The sequence below is a fragment of the Struthio camelus genome, chromosome 4 (assembly GCF_040807025.1).
Source record: "Struthio camelus isolate bStrCam1 chromosome 4, bStrCam1.hap1, whole genome shotgun sequence".
NCBI classification, from domain to species: domain Eukaryota; kingdom Metazoa; phylum Chordata; class Aves; order Struthioniformes; family Struthionidae; genus Struthio; species Struthio camelus.
The window spans coordinates 18852505-18874960 of record NC_090945.1 but is presented as its reverse complement, the minus strand read 5'-3'; the positions used below and the strand labels follow the sequence as shown (position 1 = coordinate 18874960).

The window sequence follows — 22456 nt, the reverse complement described above, 5'->3', positions numbered from 1 at the left end:
AGGGGAAGTGAGGTGTTGTCTCCTAAAATACACCCTTTGCCATGAAGCGATGTGAGAACCTGCACTGAGCTCCAACGTGCCAGTATGGGAGAGAGTCAGACCACCTGTGGCTAGGCAAAAAGGCTCTGTCTGGTACTTCTCACAACCCAAATTTGCAGTGGGCCTTTCACCTGTTATGATTTTAGGCTTTGGTGACAGAAGGAGTTTGCTGTGGGGTGAAGTAAGATAAGATACATGCTGTCTCCCTTCCATGACTTGGGAATATTTAGTACATACAGTCATTCTTGACTTAAGTTTTCATTTATCTCATCTGTGAAGACATGTTCTTAAGGATAGGAATTACAGTGGCCTGAATTAAAAGGAAGCTGTTGACAGCTTTACTGTTCTTTTTAATTGCTATTATTCTCTGCTAACTGCAGGACTGTTTTGGAATGCTGCTTTTCCGCAAGTATTTCTGTAAGCATTATGGGCAGAGAAACTCTGAAAAACCCACCCAGAGTGTTTTAAATGTGCTGTATTTTCTTAGTAGATATTTGTCTCTTATTTCAAAAGTATGCTAATATAGAATTTTTGTTTGCTTTCTTGAGCACGTTCTACCCTGAAATGCACTGGCGTTTTGATTTATGCATAATTACTGTTTTGATAAGAATATTGGATCCTCAGCAGTAACAGCTCCCATTTTAAACTAACTTTCCGAAGTAGTGTACAGGCCAAACAATATTCTTGCTTTCTAAAGAAACAGCAAAAGAAATCATGGTTGTCCATCATGGAAGATTCTTAAAACTTGCATGACAAATTCAGTTATACTGAGGGCATGAATTTTTTCAAGGTTTTCATGTTTTAAATAGAAAGAAAGTCTTTTGAAGCTGATTATATTGGTAATATATACCATGTGTGGAGGGTTACCCTTTCTTCTTAATTATACTCTGCAGGTTGCTGATTACATGTGTGTTTTGTGTGTATCCTTTGGCATCCACAACCATAAACAAAGCTGCAGACACTGTCCTTTTCTCTACCAGCAACCTGATGCTCATTGGAAAGGGAACATATTCCTTTAAACAATAGCAAAGATTAAGAATTGAATCAAAGAGAAAATTTAGTTTCATGTAAGGGCCTATTAATAAATAAATAAGTAAAATTACCAGTCCTTTCAATTGGGAGTTTTGAAGGAATAATTTTAATAGTTTATATGATGATTTCAGCAGTGCTGAATTGTTGGGAGCAAATGTTTTCCTATTATGATAAACTCTAAAGAATACGAAGTCCTTGGTTTTCAGTAACTGAGAAACCAGTGAACTGAAAAATAAGGCAGCTTCTGAATTGGGGCTATGTGATTTGGGAAGGAGCGTATGAAGAATGTATGATTAGGGAAAGGTCAAGGTGTGAGGAGGGAGAAACCACCAATTTTTTTTAGAGTGCTAGGTGTAAAAAGATTGACAGCAGAAGAGATATTTTGCAGTCTTTCTGTTGCTGAATTAACAACTTGAGCTACAAAAGTTAGGCGTGTAGCCGCATAGAAGCTTAAATAGCAAAACCAAGCAGAGCTCTCAGATGCATCCAAGAAACAATCGAGTGTTGGTTAATGGACCTTGTTTCTGTCCCCCTCTCCTGCCCACTGCACTTATTCTTTGCCACCTTCTGTTTTTTTCATACGCCGAGGGAAATTTTATCTCACTACCGTGCGCTTCCTGTTGCGTGGGCGCTTACTCCTCCCTGCCCCTTGGGAGCCGCGCACCTTTTCCCCTTTCTTTTTCCATGTGTCGCTCTGTTTAAGAGAAGAACGGTTTGGAGACAGCTGCCCTTATCAGCTTCTCACGTGGTACCTGGCAGTGAAGGGGAAAAGCATTTGAGGATGCGCATAGGAAGGAGAAGGGATCCTTGTGTGATTTTTGGGCTGTGTCTGACAGGCATGGCTGCCTGTCTTTGAAGGCATGGAGAGGGAGATGGCCCCCCTTTTTGGCCCCGGGCATGTGGGTGAGAGACTGCTATGGAGTGGCAGGGAGAGGAAGAGGAGGAGACTTCTAAGGTGCCTGGGACCAGTTGGGCACGCTCATAGTTTGCACGGATTTTGCTCCTTCTGGTCCCTTTTGGAGGTGCAGCAGGGAGTCTGCTGTGGTCCAGGTCTCCTTTGTAGTTGCAGAGGAAGTCGCTGGCTGGAGATAAGGTTTCTGAGGATCCGGAGCAGATCAGACTGCATGTCTGGCGCTCAGCTATAACTACGTGAGGAAGTCTTTCAGCATCAGAGGGAAATGAAACACAGGCCAGAGACTATTGGGTCAGAAGACAAAAGTTGCAAAGTTAGCTTGAAATTCCAGGTCAAGAGTTTTTTCTCCTTTCATTAAACAGAGCAAAATGCGTTCCTGGTTATCAGTGGACACTGATATTGCAGTAGCGTCTAGATATCAGAATCCTTTTGTACTTGGCCTTGCACTGGCTGCCTGTGCTGTCAGGAACATTCTTGGAATTAAGACTGATGCAGGAAAATGTCTGTATTTTTACTATGTTTTTGCGAAAGTAACTTGGGAGTTGTCTTAAAAAAAAAAAAAAAAAAAAACCACTGAAACCCTTCACACCTGAGTGATTTGAACGCTTTTTAAATTATTCCATTATACATAATATAAAGCATGATGACATGCAGCGTGAGTGTCCGTTGAAAGAATCTTCCCCCTCTTTCCTTACTTCAGTCTTGCAGCTTGCCTCCCTGTCAATGGCTCCTCTGCTGCTTTGTCTCATGCTCCCGTCCCAAGGAGCACCTGAGTGTGAGGACACGGGCAGTTGCCCTCATTGAAGTTTCGGTCCTCTTTAGCCTTCTTTCCTTGCCCCCCTCCAAAATGGACTTGCTGTTTGTCTGTAAAACGCACGTGAGATTTTGCTCATCTTTTGTTTGGTTAAATTTGCTCTCTTCAAAGATTTGAATAATTTAGCTTTCTAATTCATTTAGCAGACAGATTCTCTGTAGTTTTCTTGTTATTAATCTAAACTATAAATAAGAGTAGTATATTGCATTTGCAATCAAAATACACCATATTAACTTGGAGACCTTCCCCCGCTAACTTTCTCTCTCATTGCAGAGAACAGGATGTTTTTCCCTGCGCTATGAATGTAAGTGTTTCGGTTCCGTTGGAATTAAAACCTTAGAACTGTTTTTCTTTCTCACATATTTATGTCTAGTCAGGCAGAGAGCAGAGACTTTCTTTACGCTCTAGCCACGTACGTTGGCTCGTCAGTTCAAATTTACCGTTTGTTACCTGTCCGTGTCTGTCTGTGAAGTCACATACTTGATGAGAATGCAATTTAGTGGCAGTTTGCCATATATTTTTAGTTTTTCTTGGAACATTTAGTTTAGGAAGTGGGCTAATTAATTAGCGCATAAACATTGTTTCGCAGAAGAACTCCAATTAGCACTGTTTGGCCTAGCTTCAGTGATAAACAAAGTTAGATGCACGTCAGTGTTTGTCCTAACAGTTTATAAAGCCTATTTTGTGGTCCTAGGGGACAGTACACACCAGATATATCAAATAGTCGTTGCAGTCAAGGCCATGAGAAAAAGCTTACTGTGTCAAGCTTAATAGGCTGTGCCTGATACATTAAAAGGCTAGTTTGGAAGCTTTCCATTAATCTTAATTATTCTGAAATACTAACTAAATCTTTCCAAAGTGTGTCTTTTTCTTACTATAGTTTATCTGGAAGCATATGAAAAAAATGACAGAACATACTTCAATTACTTTAAAATTATGAAGTTTAGGTTTTCAAAATCTATAAATATCATCATTATTTTTTCCTCATTTTGTTACAGCATAAAACTAAGCTAGATTCTTCACAGTGCAAGTATAGGCAAGTTTCTTGCCCCGAGAAAATCACTGTCCTCATTTTGGCATGACAAAATGAATACTGATAAACAGATGGGATAAGGTTGGACTAAACTTACAGTGGTATTGCAAGTAGCAATTGCAAGAGTATAGTAACATATACGTGCTTTGATAGCTCTTAAAAGAGGGGGCTTGTTTAGTTTGGGGGACTAATCTATAGGAAAGTGAAAATTAAATGGTGATTGAACTGTAAAAATAATCATTCCCCTTTCCCCAATCTGAACGTTTTAATTGCATTTTTCTTCTTTCCAATTGTCCTGTAAATTCTAGTCCCTTAGCCTGTAACAGAGCAGGGGAGTTTGAGAGAGGGTACATTTTTGTGCCAGCCCTTTGTGTTGTGACTTTTAATTTATGAGAAGCGAACTAGAGCTGTGGTGCAATCCCGTAGTAGTATTTTTAGATTTTATTCAATATTAAATAACCAAAGTACATCTAAAATATTTTTTATGTACTAGAACTGGCTGCATTAATCCTAAATCTGCCTGAGAGAAGGAAGCATGGAAGAAGCTCTTAACATTTCGCTGGGACGGCTGTATTTGCATTTCAGAAGTTGATATAACTAGGGGAACCCAACAGGACAGGTCTATTTTTAGTTGTGTGATGGTCTGAAAAACTACTTTCTTTCTTGTAGCAATACACAGACCACAGAAGAAGCCCAGACCAACAGAGCTATTTGCCCTGTTCAATCTTAAAAGAGGGAATTTTCTACTGGAAATTTTCCCAGCCATTTGAAAGCCATTTCTAATGAATCCAGTTTTGATTTTATCGATTTGTAAATTGAAGAACAGCAGCAACACATGAAGCAGAACTGTTTCTACTGTTTTCCTGTTTTAAGCAATTGTGCCTGTTCCAAAACTTACAGGCAGCCATGCAAGGGTGTCTATTCATTATACTAAGACTCCAGATTGCATCTATTACTTGTCATTAAACAGTATAAGATGTAGAGCTGTCAATTTACTCAGCCCCATGTGGTTAACTAAGAGAATAAAATTGTGCCACTCACCGGGAGAGACAGGAAGCTAACCTAATGATTAACTGTTTATTGCACTTTGTTGTCACCCATAGTCCACTGTGCCCGTTTCCTTGTGTATGACATCAGCTCTTTGGGGCTGACATTCTTGATACTCCAGCTGCAGCAGGATGATGTGTTCCTCAAATTAAATTTGTTGCAAGTATTTTATAGCGTTTGGAGAAAATCCATCACCCAAAAATAAATGCCAGAATTGACTGCTGAAACCAAGTTGTTGCTGAAGAGGATGGGAAGTGAGTGGTGTCACTTGGGACAGAATTTAAGTTACTTGTTTGATTCAGCTAAACACTTCCACGTTTCCTAGCATTTGTGAACATTTCACTATAATTTAATAAATTCTGAGTTACTACTGTGTCTTATTGTGCCTCAGTGTTCTTTCAGTGTCTCCCTTTTTACCTTTCTCTTCCTCCCATTACTCCTCCCACCAGCTACTAATAATTAGTATGTGATAACAAGCCAAGTTTTAGTTTAACAGAGTTTTGTGTCTGATAGTTCCACAAGTATTTGAATAAATTATAAGGGAATGGTGCCCAGGCCATACGGAAAGTGTTGCTTCTCAGAAGTTTTGTGTCTCATAAAAAACAGACACAATGGATTAGATGATAATTTTTTTAATTAGAAAATAATACTCTCTTCCTACCTGCAGTCACGTGAGAATACTTCAAAGCAGTAGCTGTGTATCTTTTCAGATTCTTTATTTGACTAGCAGTAGGGAATGAGTCCTCAATGAGTTTAGTGGCAGCACGTCTAAAAAGAAGTCTTTCAATGCCATGGGAAAAGATACACGGAAATTAACTCCGTTTTAGATGTCCAAATTTCCTAAATATTCACATTTAGGAATTTAGTTCTCACTTGCAGAGAATTGATAAATGGTTCCTCATTAATTTCCAGTCTGGTCTAAGTTGTTGTTGTTGCTTTTTAACATGTTAAAGGGAACACCCATGGGAAATATTGTACAGACTAGGTTAAAAAATATATGGTGGTGATAAAGTTCCCATATAAGTTGGGAACTAATTGACAGCAAGGTAACTTGATAAAAATTAGTCCCCCAGTAGAAAGTAAGATACTAACTACTTGACTTTTCTAAAGGTCTGCTTGCTTCCTCTGGTGCCTTAGAGACTCTACTGGAGTTCTAAAATGAAATACACCCCTGACTTCCCTCGAGCGCTTGCCGCCATATATTGCTGTGTACTTCTGCAAGCTGTAAAGAGATTGCAGGTGTCTTTGTTATGCAGAAGCTCTTGCAATCTTAACTCGGAAGAAGCTGCTGTGTGAAATACACCTTCACAAAAATAAATCTGAGTAGCAGACAAGATACAAACCACTAATGGGAAGTATGTAAGTGGATGTAAGGTCGTACCTAGAGATGTACATGGTACTCTCCACCAAAATATCTGAGGAGAGCACAGTCATTGATGGATTTAGGAAACAGGTGAAATAATGAGCAGCTGTGGTAAGGTAGGTTAAATGCATATGCTCAGAACCATATGGGAAACCAGAGGTGAGTGAGGGAGTAGATCCAAGTTTCTTTAAGTCCAGTAACCCATTCTGCTTGACTATTCTTTTGTGCTATTTTTTCCTCTCATTAATTTTTTTTTTCTTTAGTGAGCTGTAGAACAGGACTCCAGTGAATTGAGCAGCAACTCATTTCCTTTGCTATCGCCAGGAAATGCACTGAGCAATTAAGGATGGTGGGATGGGAAAAGGTCTTTCATTTCACTGAGACACAAAAGTTCCCAGGCCTTCCTGGCTTTTCAGCAGCCTACCAGGTGGTCTGACTTGGAGCTAAGTTCCTCATGTTCCTAGGTGCATCATAACAGCAATTTTAAGAAATGGGACTGAAAGTTTTTTTTTTTTAATCTGTTTCATCACTTAACATTTCTTTTGCAAATCTCAGTTTCTGTTTCTTGTCTGCCTCTATATTATCTAGATCAAGAGCAGAGTAAAAGAACCATTGCTGACCATGTATAGACTCATGCAGAATAGTGCCTTATTAAGAAGGAATATATATTAGTAATCCTTGAACTCTAAATACATTTAAAGATTATAAGTACAGTGTACATTTAAGAGAGGCAAAAGGAGAGTGTGACCATCCATTGTTCCTATATTGCACTGAGATACTTTATAGCTGTGTTTTCTTTCAAATCTTGACCTAAAAATGTTACATTTCCCCAGGTTGCAAGGTACACTTGACAGCAAGTTGCAGCTTGTTGAAATGCAGTATGCCCACTAGTGTAAAATGAGAATATTAATATTTCATGTGGAAACATGACTTTGGCTTGAAACTGATACAAGAGATATACAAGATAAAAACAACTGAAAACTCCGACAAGTCCTAACAAAATACTCTTTTTAAATAATGCACACTAAGTAAATATTATTGTTTATTGAAAACTCTTTCACTATTAGGGTCTGTTTTTCCTGCATTTACTTCTGTGATATCGGGATGAGAATGCTAATACTAGTTGCTAGGAGAAAAAATCCCAGTTTTCTGTTCCCAAAATAATAAGGATTTATTTCTTCATTGCTGATGCGTCCAAACTGAAATAAAATGAACTACACACATTCATGTTTAATAAGGAATTCGACTTGAACGTCTGGTTGCTTTCCTCCGTTATTCAGAGCTCACTATCTTTTCTTTTTAAGAGCAACCGCACGTTCTTCCAAAAATCATAACAGATGCTAAGTTTGTTGGGCTTGTTTGTTTATTTGTTGCTAGTGCTATGGGTTATGTATGGTTGGATTTGTGTGTGTGTGGCTTTATTGTGATTCTGTCTCTCCTTTCCTTCTTGTTTCCCTCCTTTTGAAGGTCTTATTGTGACTGTGTTTTCTACCATGGATTTGAACTCTGGGCCAAGTTCATAATAGTAGTTGGTATTATGGACCGGTTAGTACATAATACTGTTCTGAATTTTAAAACTTACCTGAACATTAGGATAGTTTCTGTGTCCTTCAACTCCATGGCTCCGAGTGCGCTGTGATCTCTAAGAATGATCACAGGATTAAAGAACAGGAGGTACTAGTCTAGGTTTTGCCCCTTCCCGGCTCTATAATTTAGGCTAATTGCTACATCTTTCTGCAAGTAAAAGGAGGAAGCTGACTGTGCATCTCACTAAAGTGGTGTGAGGATTAATTAACTGCTTGCAGAAATTGTTATATGCACGCTGAGAATGTTCTGGCAAGATTGTCAGGATGGTATGAACTGGTATGGGTCAGCTAAATGAAAAGGCAGCCCCAACGTAAGTGGAAGATGTTCTGATGTGTTTTACGTTACAGTTCTTCACTGTTTGTTTTGAAGCGTTTGGTACTCTTGTCATCAAGAATTGTATTTTGTTACAATAAAAACTAAATACATAAATAACATTGATAAATGTGTAAGTAAGACATTTCCCTGAAACAATCATATATTTATCTGAATTATTTTAGCTCTGTAAAATGCACAGGAACAACTTCTAGAACGCCTAGCTGTGACAACATATACCGGCTTTCAAAGTTTGCATACACCTGTTTTGGCATCCAGCTAGGATTTTCTTTCTAAAAAGGGAGAAGTACAGTGTGTTACCTGGAATTTTAATAATCTTGTATTCATTCAAAAAGGTGTAACTCAAAGAATACTCTCTTACTTTTTTTTTCTTTTTTAAAATCAGGAAAAATGCTCTATGGGCCTTCACAAATGACAGCAAGGACTTCTGAATACAATTCCCAAGTGGCCTCCACTTCCTGGGGCATCAAAATGCTTTGCTATACAAGCTCTTATGCAGTCTTCTAGAAATCATTGCCTAGAGAAATGTTTATGTATTTTAATTTACCACCTTTATTTACAGTAGATACCCTGGTTTACAGTAATATTACTCCTTGGTTGAAGCCAGGAGCAGGAAAATATGTAAGCCTCTATAGCAATTGTGGAGGTTTGGTAGCATTAGACGCTGATGAAGTGGTACTCCCAAGGTTGTGTTAATGCCATTTGAACACCTGATTTTTATATAATCTGGTATTTTAGAGAGCAAAAGAGACAGAGGGTTCTATATACATGTGCACATAATAAACGTCAGTCTGGTTTATTATTTTAGAATTAATGTATGTAAAACTGGAACTTCTGTAAAAAGCATTAGTCTGGATGAATATTCTTGCCAGTGCAACTTTTGCGTGATTGATGAACGATGACTTGGTCATGGAAGCCCTGGAGGAACAGAATACAAATAGCAGAGTAATTTTTATTTTTAATACTTACTCTTTCACAGATTTTACAGGTAAATTGTTGAATTAAGTGGAATTTTAAAAATGTCATCTTTCGACCACAGTGGTAAAGGGTGCTACATTTCCTTCTCATGAGTTCCTGTTTGGGACAGACAAAGCAGATGTTTGGCTTGGAAGTAGGCTTTATTTGGCATGGTGGCAGGAAGTACTGAGAGATTTGCTATTGACATTTAATCCCTGATGTTTCTGTAGACAGTAAGACCTTTTTTTTTGTTTTATTTCTCTCCTTTTTTTTTTGTTGCTTGCTTGAATCTATGTGAAATGAACTGAAATGAATATGTATTTGGCAAGGGAGCTGGAAATAGTATTCTGTTTCTTATACTCCTGACAGTCTTACTCATAAATCCGAGTCCCCTGATTTTTCTGATTGGAGAGCTTTTTTTATGCAGGTGTTTAAAACCTGAAATTAGTTGTTTCCCCCAAAGCCGTGTGTCTGATCTCCATCACTGCAGCAATTGAACTAAAGGGCCTATCCTCCCAATTGTTCTAACTTAAGGAAGTCTCCTCTGCATCTAGTCCATGCTTTGTAATGCAAATCGGCAAAAGAAAAGAGGAGCGGAGAAGATAACTGGGCTGAGAGGATAACCAAGCTGATTTGCCCCAGAATATTGAAATGAATTACTGTTCTACTCAGCTCTGCCAGTCTATCTGCGAAACCTCCGCAATGGGAGTTTTCATGCTTGGTGTTACTCTGCTGCAAAAATGTGAAGTATGCGAAACAGAACTTGTTAGAAACGGAACCTGCTCTGTTTTTCTGTAAAGTTCTTGGGAAAAAAAAAAACATGCAAAAGTTCAGCTAATGAATTTCATTTTGCTTTGATACCCGAAGTATTTGTTTTTCAGTATACTGGCTTCAGAAGATTTGAATGCTGTATAGTACTTTATTTTAAAAATCTGATGCTCTAAAGGCATGAGGTAGTCGAACTTAACCTTGCTTTTTGCTTCATTGCTTCTGTGTTGCGACGAGATGCAAAAGGGAATTGAATGCATAGGAAAGGAAGAGAGGAATAGAGTTATGCCTCATCTACACGATAAATATAAATGCTGACCTTGAGCTGAATACCCTTCCCCAAAGGAACAGTGGCTATGTTATATCATCAAATGCAAGACTTGCATTTCTGAGGACACTGCTTTCTGAGATATAACCCACTTAATTCTGGATCCAGAATATGGACTTAGAGTTGCTAAACCTCGGATTTTCTCTCATATGGAAATATGTGAGGTTTTTTTATATTGTACTATGAATTCTTTGGAACCAGAGTATAGCTCCTGCTATTAGGCGGTCAATAGAAATTTGAAATGCTTTTTGGTTTTAGGGATAGTTTTATAAAATCTTAATAACCAGTGGTTTCCTATTTAATTTGAATATAGCTTAATTTACCAGCTCTCCTTTCAAGATGGTCCTGTATTTACCACCTGAGCCACAACTTCCTTAATATCATGCCAGAATAGTTTTAAGGGTGGAGTATATTCAAATAATGTGGAAAATGTGTCCAAGATGCATGCGCCCAGTGTACATGATAGCTTTCAGGTTACAGTGTGCAACAAACTCTAGGAATGACATATATTGCCCATCAGCACTCTGCAGAACTGAATCTTACAAAAAATAGTTATTGATAAGAAATAAGAGTAAAGAAAATGCTAATTACTGTTTTTCTCACTACCTATATTTTCTCACCCTTTCCTACCCATTCTTACAGTGTGGGTACTCTATTTTTGAAAAGAGCTTAGCCATATAATATACAATTCTATTATTATATACGGAGTGTATGGTTACAACCAGTCACTAGAAATAGTTCTTCCATATAAATTGTAGGTATCCTTGGGTGGCACTGAAAAAAGAATTGTTTTTTTTTAAAGTCATTTGAACCAGAAAATAGTAAAGCACCTAGCATGAAGGTAAGGAGGGCTGGGAGTGTAAAAAGCACTTCTTTAAAGCAGAAAGCTGTAAGAGGTTCACCGTGAAATGTAAGTAATTAAAATATTATAAAGGCCTCAACTGAAACACAGTACTTCTCCCCTCCCACAACTGGAATATTTTTAACTTTATATTTTAGTCCTAGGTCTTGTTTTTGTTTAGGTAATCTTTATATCAGGTTTCAGGGTATGTTCTATGCATAGTCTTTCCTCGTACTGACAGCCAGAAATGTTTTCCAATTCATTGTTTTTAAAATTTTTCTAGGATATCTAAGAATGAAATGAAAATACCCCAGGTCCTAGAAATTTATGCATTAATGGCTGCAGAATTAGGTTTTGGAGCAATATGAATTTCCCTTATTCCTACTGCAGTCTGTAGACTGTAGAATATGAGCAGATCTTTCTGCACAGTCAGAAAATCAGAATAAGGAAGAATTTTGTGTCTTGACTGGTAGTCACATTTTTTGTAGGCATACTGCAGAAGCTAAGTTGTTAATTCTAGACACGGCAACCCTAATGTATAGTCTTCCGATGTAGATTGAGAATTGGCAGGGGAGGGGGCTGCAGCTCATCTTTTGCCTAAGACTTTGCATTTTCCTTTTTCAAAATTGCGTTTCAGGCTGACTTATTTCATAAAGTTGAGAAATAAATCACATGCCTTCAGTCTGCATGAGGACCTTGAGTGCATTAAAAGCTTGCTGATCCCCTGCAGTGTTTGACTGGCTTCCCCCAGACTCTTTGCTCTGTCATCCACCAACTTTGCCATAGCTGGAAGTCAGCAGGGTTGCCACTTTCCCAAGAGTTGTCTCTTTTCTCCTGGCTTTAGAAATATCTCTGCTCTCTGAGAAAAATCTGTTGAAGGCAGCAATCTCTCTTGGTCCAGCACTCAACCAAAACATGACTGTACCAGCAAGGAGAGCTGTCCTGTTCTTACAAAATGAGATTATCCACCTTTTCTTCCACAGCCGATCCACTGTGCGAGGCCTGCCCACAGGCCCTGGCTCTTGGCCCGTAACTAGTCTGGGAGGAGATCTCAGCGACTATAGTAGCTCTGTTCCCTTGGCAGAGAATACATGTTTCTTGGCACGGACATGTGTCTGTGGATGACAAGGTAACTGAGATTAGCCTGGGTAGTCTCTGGGAATGGGTAGCGTATACGGGAGGCAATGATATCTAGTGGGCGGAGTAGAACTAAAAATACTAACTTTATAGTAAGAACTGTTGAGACCTATGGATGAAAGATATCACATACAGCTAAATTAAAGTAATTGTTAAGCTCTGCTATGGGTCTTGAGGCCCTTCACTGGCTGTTCATATCAGTTTGTGTCATTGTCAGACTCTGGAGGTGATGCCCTGCCCCACTGGCGGGGGGGGGCTAATTCTGGCGGAGGTGCCAGGCTACCCTGGAGGGATGTGCATAATTGTCATCAAGCAGTCATAATGTCATGACGTCATAAATGACGAAGATGTGCCTGAGGCTCTCAGGTGCCCAAGGCCTGATGCCTGGCCAAGTCACTAGCTAAGCTTAAGTGAGCTTAGCGAGGAAAGGGATGCCCGTGTATTGAGAGAGGAAAAGCTCAGCCTGCCGTAGTGTCATACGGCATACAGTCTGTGGCCCTAAGCTTGCTAGTAACCATAAGTAGATCATAAGTGGTAGAAACATTTTAGATGGGGCCTCACTGCTAATATCTAGTTCAGTCGGGGAGATTTCCTTAAAGGAGGGAGCTGAGAGACCTGGTGAGAAGGGGTAAAAATTGATGGTGTTCTCCTGCTCCAATTACTTTTGATAGGAAGGCTTTGCTACAGAAAGGCCCCCCCCCCCCCCCCCGAGACTTGTGTCTAGGAGCTGAAGGATGGCAAGGAAATAGGAGTAAATTTAAATTCTTTTAATCTGGTTTTTATTTTATTTCCCTTTTTTTCCTGGTAAAGCAAGCTAGCTGCTCTCTGATGTTTTTATCTGTGGCGTTAGCACGAACAGTGATCATTGCCAATCTGCAATTATTATTTTGTGATCTTTTTGGAGCCTGCTGTACCGCAGCATTCTCTTCCTGTTGCTTTGGCACCTGGGAATTCAGGCTCCAATGATATTTTCCAGCAGATGTGACTATCAGTGCTTGTTTATTTTTAGCTGGGGATTGTGCACCTTGATCTCGGTGGGAAGCTTCCTGTCCTCATTGTCTTTTACAGCCGGTTGTAAAGGCAAGTGGCTTATAATGACCTACCCTTATTTCCCCTCGCTGGTTCCAAAAGACACAGGAATGTCATCATCAAATGTTATAATTTACTCGGGGACTTTCCGATGAGGACCTCACAGGTTTAACCTTTCCAAAAGCTGTGTTTATTCAAGAGGGTAGTAGTGTTGGTAGCTTGGATGCTGAGGCTAGGAAGTCACCAGATCGTATTTGATAACTTCATTGATTTTATCCATTCAACAGTTTTTATTTTTGTGCAAGCGAATCTGTGTTTTTCAGTGAGATGCATATTTTGATCACGTAACTCCATTACCACAGAATTTTCCGAGGAAAGCTATTTGTAATGTTTCGTACTAGTTCTGACTTCCTTACATTAATTTTAACTGTGGAGTGAAAAACGTTCAGAAATGTTTTAGATATTTCCATCACAAATGGCAGAAGCTACTTTTTCTAAAAACATATTTAAGAATATACCTTACAGATTTTGAAATGAGTGTGTATTTTTTGTTCTTGTTTAAAATGGTTTAACAGAAGTATACAAAAGCCTTATATATCAGGTTGTAGTGGAATGTTTTTATCTTGAATTTTATAAACGCCTTTAAAAAAAATGAGCATAATATAAATGCAGACTAAGCTCTGCATTGTTGGTCAGTGACACGCTTCCAATTTTTGTTAAGAGAGGAAAAAAAAAAAGCATCAGGCAAGAAAAAGCTCTGATTTTGAGATCCGCACTTTCTTCTGTTGCTGTGAATGTTACTGTTGCAATGCTATTTTGTCCATTTCCTGTTATATGAAAAACAGTTTAAGAAGCTGATTTCCATCTATTATGCTCTTTAGAAAACATACGCGATGATCCAACTGATGATCGGGTTTTATATATAGGGGTTTTGGAATACAGCCCAAACTTGCGAATCATTTCATCTTGCTCACGTAACTTGTTTTGTCATTAGAGGGAAAAGAATGTTTGTTTTCTAAATACTCCATGTGGTAGATAGCGGAAACTACATGCACACTACCTTTCCCCGAGGAAATTTTTTTTCCACTAACGATATGCAGATTATATTTTTGTCTACTATTTTGCATTTTGGAAGAGGGACATGATGCAAGGATCCCCTTTTTAGTGTTCTTTTGTTAATATGAAAAAAAGAACACACGTCCTTGTCTTTGCAAAGCAAGTAATTAACATGTGAGTGATACTGCTGTTGATGCTTGCCATGTGATATTTGTTGTTGAGTAACATTGGGAGAAGGTGTTGGTACAAGACATGGCCCATCTAGTTCTTCAGGTTTTTTGTGGAATGTTTTTTTGAAGAAGGTGCAAGACTAAGGTTCTGCGCTGAAGCAACGCTCTGGATTATATTGGAGGAACCCTCCAATAGAGAGAGAAATCTTGCTTACCCTTTGCTTTGCAGGCAGCAGATATGATGGGAAGATTGTTTTGGTACTTGTTTTGCCATTGTATTGGATTGTGTGCTGATTTTCTTGTTGCATTTTTGGGAATGGGCTCGGAGACCTTCACGTCTCCTCACTATTGTGAAAGAAAACAAAACCTGCTATTTCAAATACCTGTCCAAGTAGTGCCTTCAGTGGGTAATTGTTGATTATTAATGATTCTCAGTATACAGCTGATGTCTCAGAATATCCTGCAAAGTGCTGATATTTGACTAATATTTTACTGATGTTTTACTAATTGCACTTTCACCAAAAAATCATCAAAGCAGAAAGAAACAAAGTGATCTACCAAATACATCTGGAAAGTTTTGTTAGAGCAGAAGATTATACAGAAGTCTCTCTTTTGCCAGAATAACGCTCAATTAGGCCATCCTTTCCATCCCTGGCTACCTCTTGACAGCCTAGAGGGGTGTAGGGTAGAGGCATCATACTGAACCTGCATTCTGTTGTCAGTGTGAATTTTGTGGAACTTTTGATTTCTTAAATAAATTGGTCTCTTATTCCATGGAAAAATTATTCACGTAACCCCAAGAGCCATCTTTTTTAATGTTTTCGTCAATTTTAAGGATATAAGTGATGATTTTGATTATATATCCAAACCTCTTTAATTCAGTTTAGCCTATCCACACTTCAGAGAGAGAAATTTGTAATACCGAAGGATGATATATAAATGCTTATATTTTGCTGATTATTTACTTTCAGCTATGAGAAGCTACATGAAATACATGCTCAGGAAAAAAATATTCTTAAACTACAGTTTTCAAGTAGTATCCTAAACACATAATAACATTGTCTCATTTATCTTTCCCTAGTACTGTTATAACTGAGCGCTGTAAGTGCTTGCCTCTTTCACTGTACAGTGGAAGGCAGGTTACAAAGAAGGGCAAGTGCTCCTATTCCCTTTTGCGCGCAGGGAAGCTGAGGCAGAGGCAGATGGGATCAGAGACTTGCCCCAGGCCTCCCTTCTGGATAATGGGAGAAAAAGGCATTTGTTGTGAACGCTGGCACTGGCTCAAAATCCAGAAAACTCCATGTTGGCTGTTGTATTTTTCTTATCAGCACAGGGACTGGTTGAAGAGGCATGCTGGATAGGCTATATATTTTTCCCCTAACTTTTACAGCGTTGGTTTTGGTTGACTAAAAACTCAGCTAAACAAAATTTCAGCTACAATTTCTCTGTGGTTTATGTTCTTCTGTATAAAATAGTATTGCCAGTGAATGAATGTATAGAATTATTTTTGCAGGATCTCTCATAGTTAACATTTGTCCAAACAAAGATAAAAAGCAAGCGTGAGAAAGCAAATCTTATATTTAAAAGCAATGGAATAGTCTTTGAGGAGCTGGTAGGCTGATATGGAGAACTCTGTTTTGTTCTGTAACCATTTGTGTGCACTCCTGGTACAGATATTGAAAAAAACCTTCAACATGTACCTACAAAGCTCTCTTGAATGGCACATCCTGACATGTGAAAGGAGAAATGGTGAGGCAGAGCTACCTGAAAGAATGGCTTGGCATTCCTGTGGCTGAGAGGAGCTGCTTTTGAGGAAAGAAAGAAAGATGGGGAGGAGCTTGGGACAGTGATGGGTGTGTGTTGGGGGGGCTCAGCCCGGTAGGCTGGAGCTCAGAAGACCACATCCGTGTTTTTCCAGGTGTCCCTTTTGTAATCTTTCGTCTTTTAGAAGAAAAGGGGCAGCAAATCCAGTCATTCAGAAAAATAAGTGACAACAAAAGAGAGAAACCAGACTTGTGCTGTGCTTTCATTAGCTGTTTTACTGCAGCTATTGCAACTGGTACCTCATTTTATAATGCTTTCTCAATTATAGTGCGTCTCCTGCATGCTCATTCCCCCTCATTTATACCCCATTACTTTATTGCTTTATTTAATCCTTTATAATGTGTCTAACACACTGTTAAGGTTGCTTGCAAAGTTCAGGCTGCTACTGAAAGATTTTTGGTTGAAATAAATTAACTGGTTCCAAATTGTCTGCGTTCAGAGTGACAAAAAAAACTTTTAAAGCTAGAGATTGTGCCAAAGTGAATGACTTCTTCCCTGATCAAACAGGGCTTCCAGAATCAGTGCTTGCATTCTCCCCTAAATGATTCAGGAGGCCCCCTCCGCGCTTTAAACATACATAAATGATGAAAACAATTAAACGTGTGCATATTTTACAAGCTTTAACTTGACAAGCCTGAATAAACTAGCTTCTGCCCTGCACCTTTGTTCTTGCCCTAGGTCTTTCTGTGTGCTTGTGATAGACTTTCAACTCAGTCAAAAAAAAATTCGTCATAACCAAAAGATTTGGCATCAGAATTAAAACACAACTGTTTAAAGCATTGCTCATACCTTTCCCATTCCTTTGGCAATGTGACTATTACAGGTCGAAAAATTAAGCCACAAAATCTTTCAGAGCCCCTTTTGTTCCAGTGGTTCATTGCACATATTTTCAGAAGAGGATGTCCTGCAGAACAGCTTGCTGAAGAGAAAAAAGTTGTGTGTGTGGTTCATTAGAAATCTGCGTTTTCCAGACTAGATTTACATCTTTACCTTACATTGTTTCAAGGTTATATTTTAGTTATAAATAGTAAATCTGTCTGGAAGTCTGCAGTAGTATATCTTGAAGGCTAGGTGTAGTTGTTGGCTAGAACTATTGTTTTGTCATCTTGACAAATTTATTTTTGTTATGATTTTATATGGTACTTGATTAAACAAAATATATATAGAAGTTAAAAATAATGCAATCAGTGATGATTTCAGGAAGGCAAATACTATGCTGAGAATGTTGATTCAAACTTTCTTTGTGGAAGCCAGTGGGAATATTTTTAGTGCCTGGCCTTGGGGAAGTGGGTTTTTTGTTTTTCTTGAGAGATGAAATCTAGTTCTATGTGGCTGACCCTTGGGTTTGGGTGTTTCAATGTGTAGTTCCAATAGCCCTTTTATTATACTGCTGATCAGCTTGCTCCAGATGCCCTAACAGTTAATGCAGATTTATGCATTGATGCAACTTCATGAACCAGTGAAGAGGAACAGCCCAGTGAATTTCAGTGTTGTTCAAATTTCTTTGCATTGGAGTTTACAGGTATTTCAGCTTTCTGATAACAGCAGTACTAGTAGACTAGTAGACTGTCAAGATGAGAATCACCCCCAAAATGTCTTGCGTTTTATAGTACCAACATTACCTCCTAGAAGTAATAATCGAGTCCTTTCTGATTAAATACACTACAATAAATAAAGAACTTTGAAGTATCACTTTTCTGTCCCAACTTGCATCATTCTTATCTATGTTTAATAGTCAACATAGAAGAAGAGATTTTGGAAGGGTACCTTTAGCACTGAACCTTTCTTTCCCAACTGAAAGAACGTCCTCTCTTAGATGAGTGTGGTGGGTTAATGATACCCTCACTCGCTTAGGTTTGTGTGGCTGTGTGTGCTTGGTGCGAAGCTCAGAGGGGCTATTCCGCTGCAGCCAAACTGATTCATGTTGCTGGATGGGCATGTAATGTATTAGTCCAGCAAAAACGTAGGATCACACCTCCCTCTCTCCCTCTCTCCCTCTCTCCCTCTCTCCCTCTCTCCCTCTCTCCCTCTCTCCCTCTCTCCCTCTCTCCCTCTCTCCCTCTCTCCCTCTCTCCCTCTCTCCCTCTCTCCCTCTCTCCCTCTCTCCCTCTCTCCCTCTCTCCCTCTCTCCCTCTCTCCCTCTCTCCCTCTCTCCCTCTCTCCCTCTCTCCCTCTCTCCCTCTCTCCCTCTCTCCCTCTCTCCCTCTCTCCCTCTCTCCCTCTCTCCCTCTCTCCCTTATAGTGACCAGTGACCTGGTCAGAAAGCATAATTTCCATGGGTCTGTAACTTGCCAAGTATAAAACTATGCATATGGGTGTGTGTATATACATATATGCATGCAGATAAAAAATGAATAATACAAAGGTGAGGAAAAAGCCTGATGGCGTTTGTTTTTACTTAAGTCATGCTGTAGGCTTCCACAAGGGTTACGGTTGCCTTTCTGATTGTAATGGTTTAATAGCTTATTGAAAGATAAAGGGACCCGATTGCCAGAACAAAGGTGCATCTATTATGATGGATGTTACAATTTAATAAAAAATGACAAATTGTTATACCTTCTTTATAATTCAGTCGAGCAAACTAAAGTTTAGAAATGCTATTTGTTGGTAGGAAATAGTGCCAGAAAATGCTTCATGCGCTGATATATTTATTCAGAATTTAAAATCAGCTAATGCAAAATTTTATTTGTTTGCTTTCCTAAAATGTAGAGTGGCAGGGGAATTAACGTTCTGGGAGGACTGTTAAAGAAAAAACATTTATTTGAATCCCTAGTAGGCGATAATTGCACTTGAGGAAACAGAATTCCTCCTGCCCCCCTCCTCCCCCATCTTCCCTTCTTTTAACTCAGATGTTTTGTAGGAATAAAGTTTAAAAAAACATTTTTTTTAGGGACCATCATTCAGAATTTGTCATGTGCCTCTTTATCTCAGTAACTTATAACGCATAATCTGTGCTGCAGAAATGACAGGACCCTCTTGGTAAAAGTATATTCAAGGATTCCCATTTCTGATTTGTTACCTATGTCTTGTTGTTCTTTATTATTTGATGACAGACTAGAAGATATCCACAAATGATTTAAAGGACATAGCAATTTGGAGGAAAACTTGTCTGGAAAAAAAAAGATGATGTTATGTTTGTAAAGAAACCTGAGACATGAAGTTACGTAGGTTGCAAATAGCATTGAGCTCAATTTACTGTATATCTGTGCGTGATACTTCTACCTCTCATATGAATGTAAATTAGTATTACCTGTCAACAGGTTATTATTCTGTCTGTTTTGCCTGTAACTATTATGGAGAAAAAAAAAGAAAAAACAAAAGCTAGCTTTGGTCCTGACCCAAAACCTGATGAAGAAAGTGGAAAGGTTTTTATTGACTCTGTTGAGCTTGAGGTCACATCCTTAGAGGTCTGAAAAATGAAGGGAAGGACAACAAAATCAGAGCTGTGAAAAAGAACAACTTTCTGTAATTTATTTGGTTACTATGTCAAATCATGACTTAATTCAGAGGAAGTGCTTTAACCCTGAGCACAGAAAAATAATTGTTTGACATTTTTCATGAAGAAGAATTGTACTGAATGATTGTAATATGAAAGTTTCAGTATTTCTGAAGGCATAAAATCGAGTCTTATAGTGGTGGAAAGGTAAATGAATGAGTACTAGCTGAAACGGCAGTGAACATGCATTAATACTTGAGGTTACGGTTAGATGTTTGACTGTGGGTTGCTGCTGCCCGCTGCTCCGTGTGAGCATGTGCGTTTGCATGCTTTCGTGGTGAAACGTAATGTGGAACTTAGCTAAAAAAAGAACCCAGCAAAAAATAAACTTTTAATTTCCATTTTCCCAGTCTGGTGGGCACACGTGCTTGTGACTGCACAGCGTGAAAGGGCGTGCGGTGGTGGGAACGTGCGGTCAGGAGAGGAGTAGCAGCGGCAGCAGTTTCTTGTGCTGGCAGTGCAGCTGGCCGGGTACCCACCAAACTTGGTGGTGCGGGAAACTGTTCTGCCCCTTTACCAGGTTGTTTTCAAATCTCAGGAGCGTAAGCATAGCCAGACTACAGATTCACCTAATCTAACACCCTGTCTCTAGCAGTAGCAAACGAGTAGAAGTCTAAGAAAGAGTACAAACAGTACTTAAATTCCCAAGTTGCTCCTTGGAGGTACAGAACACTAGCATGTTTGTCATGAATATTGTCTACTGTGTTTTTCTCTGTTGTGTATTAAAGTAATTGCTCCAATATGCACAACCAAACAGTATATTTGCCAGGAGAACTGCAAAAATATAAGTGTCCTGGTCCTGAAGCTTTTCACTAAGACTGTTAAAAATGTCATTATACTTCACTAGTACAGTTTTAGAGCATATGCCTACAAAATACTGTCACAACTGCTAGATTTTGTTTTAAAAGTATTTCTGGTTTTCCTGTATGCATTATAAGCATTCTCTTTTGCAATGGTGTTTTCAAATGTTGTCAGATCAGCTCTATTAATAAAGCAGCCTTCAGGATATTTGCAGCTACTTAGATGGTATTCTGGGTACCATTCCAGCACTAAATAAGAAACTATTTGTTACTTTTTTTGTATGTAGCAGTAACAAGTTTTAACATTAAAGCATTATGGTATCTGATTGCCTACAGGAAAGGGATATAATATTCACTTAGCAGCCAATGAATGAATGATTAAAATCTTAAAAGCATTTAATAAAATTGAAACACAGAGCAGGGCTGTTCTCTGGTGTAAAGTTACAGGAGAGGTTCACTGGGTCAGAGAAAGAGTACTGGAGATTGATTTTTTTTTTTTTTTTGGAAAAAAAAAGTTCTACTGTCGAGTCAAGACACCTCTGAGGGGAAAACCACAGAAGAGTAGTGGTATGTTAAAAACAGCACAGAACAAAAAAAAATTGATTCCACACCTGTAATATGTCAAAAAAATAAAAAAGAACGTCATCATTATACAAAGGTATGGTACATACACTTGCTGTCCTGGCCGTTAGTTAACAAAGACCCTCCTATCTGCCTCACGCACACATACCCCTAATTACCCAAACACTCAGAAGACTCTATAATTAAAAAGAAAGTTTAATGGGTCAGAAGTATGTGTCCCGAGCGCTTTGAGAGGCAAGGTGCACACATGGCAGTAGGGCAAGGTCGTTCCCGCCAATCTTGTGGTTTACTCTTTATGTTCCTGGTGGGAAACTGTAGTTATTTCTCCCTCATTAATGAAACTGTACCTGTACTCTCAGGAAGACTCTACTCTGGCCGTAACTATTAGGGTAATGTAAACAGAATGTGAATTTAAAATAAATACTCAGTTTGAAACTATAATTCAGTGAGATACTTAAACGTATATCCAGCATTACTGCCTCTGGCAAGTCCTGTAGAATAATGTGACAGCCGCATCTCGCTTGCTTTCTTGTTCTCTGTTAAATATACTACATTTCTTAAATGTTGCTGCAGTTGGTGCAAAAAAAAAAAACTTGGGAAAGGTTGAAGTAGTCTGCATTTTCATGCATCTTTCTTCTAGTCTTAACAGCAGACTTAAGAATGTGACACCTATTCAGATGAGCAGAGAGATTTAGTTGCAATCGCTTTTGGGTGCAGAATTTTTGGTGCTGTTTGAATTTTGCAAATAATTGTTTAAGCATAGGTTCTTACAAATAGCTGATGAAAGAAAACACGCTATGCAATAATAATAGTAAAAGGTATAGCTAAAGAATACTATTCTACGTTATGTAGGAAAAATGTGAAGCATTTTACAGGACTTATTCTCCCACACATATACATACTAATTTAAATGAATTTGAAAACAACAGGCTGTTCATTAATGACTTCTGAACAGTTCAGTAGATCAGTATATTGAAAAGTGTTTTGTTTTGTGCTCCAGAGTTTGGCAACATTGAGTTTCATCTCTCTTGAAGATCAGAGGTTATAATCTTCGTCGCCTTTTTTTTGGCTTGCCAAAGAGTCCTGCTAAAGAATTTGTTGTGAGCAAGGTGAAATCTCCATTGACCTGATGTGCTCAGACTGCCTAGCTGCAGTCTGCTGGCTGCTCACTCGCATCCCCAGGCTAAGGAACAGAAAGAGACATATTATGAACGAAAAGGGGAGAAGACAGGGCTTTGAAAAGGTGAAATGGTCTCTATTTAATCCCCCACAATTTGAAGGAACTTTGCATCTGCTGACTCAGCCAG

The 22456-nt window shown here is 38.8% G+C and overlaps 1 protein-coding gene across 10 annotated transcripts in view; it reads left to right on the top strand.

The window, feature by feature from the left end:
• AFG2A (AFG2 AAA ATPase homolog A) overlaps positions 1-22456 on the top strand; it is a 208853-nt gene that overhangs the window by 107617 nt on the left and 78780 nt on the right. Inside the window, exons 16-17 of one of the 10 annotated variants that reach the window (XR_011140845.1) lie at positions 3072-3102; positions 4325-5317. The exons of the other annotated variants lie outside the window; for them this stretch is intronic. The gene's annotated coding sequence lies outside the window, so the exon portion shown is untranslated. Of the gene's footprint in view, positions 1-3071; positions 3103-4324; positions 5318-22456 lie in introns of those variants that run through there. 10 annotated transcript variants of the gene reach the window in all.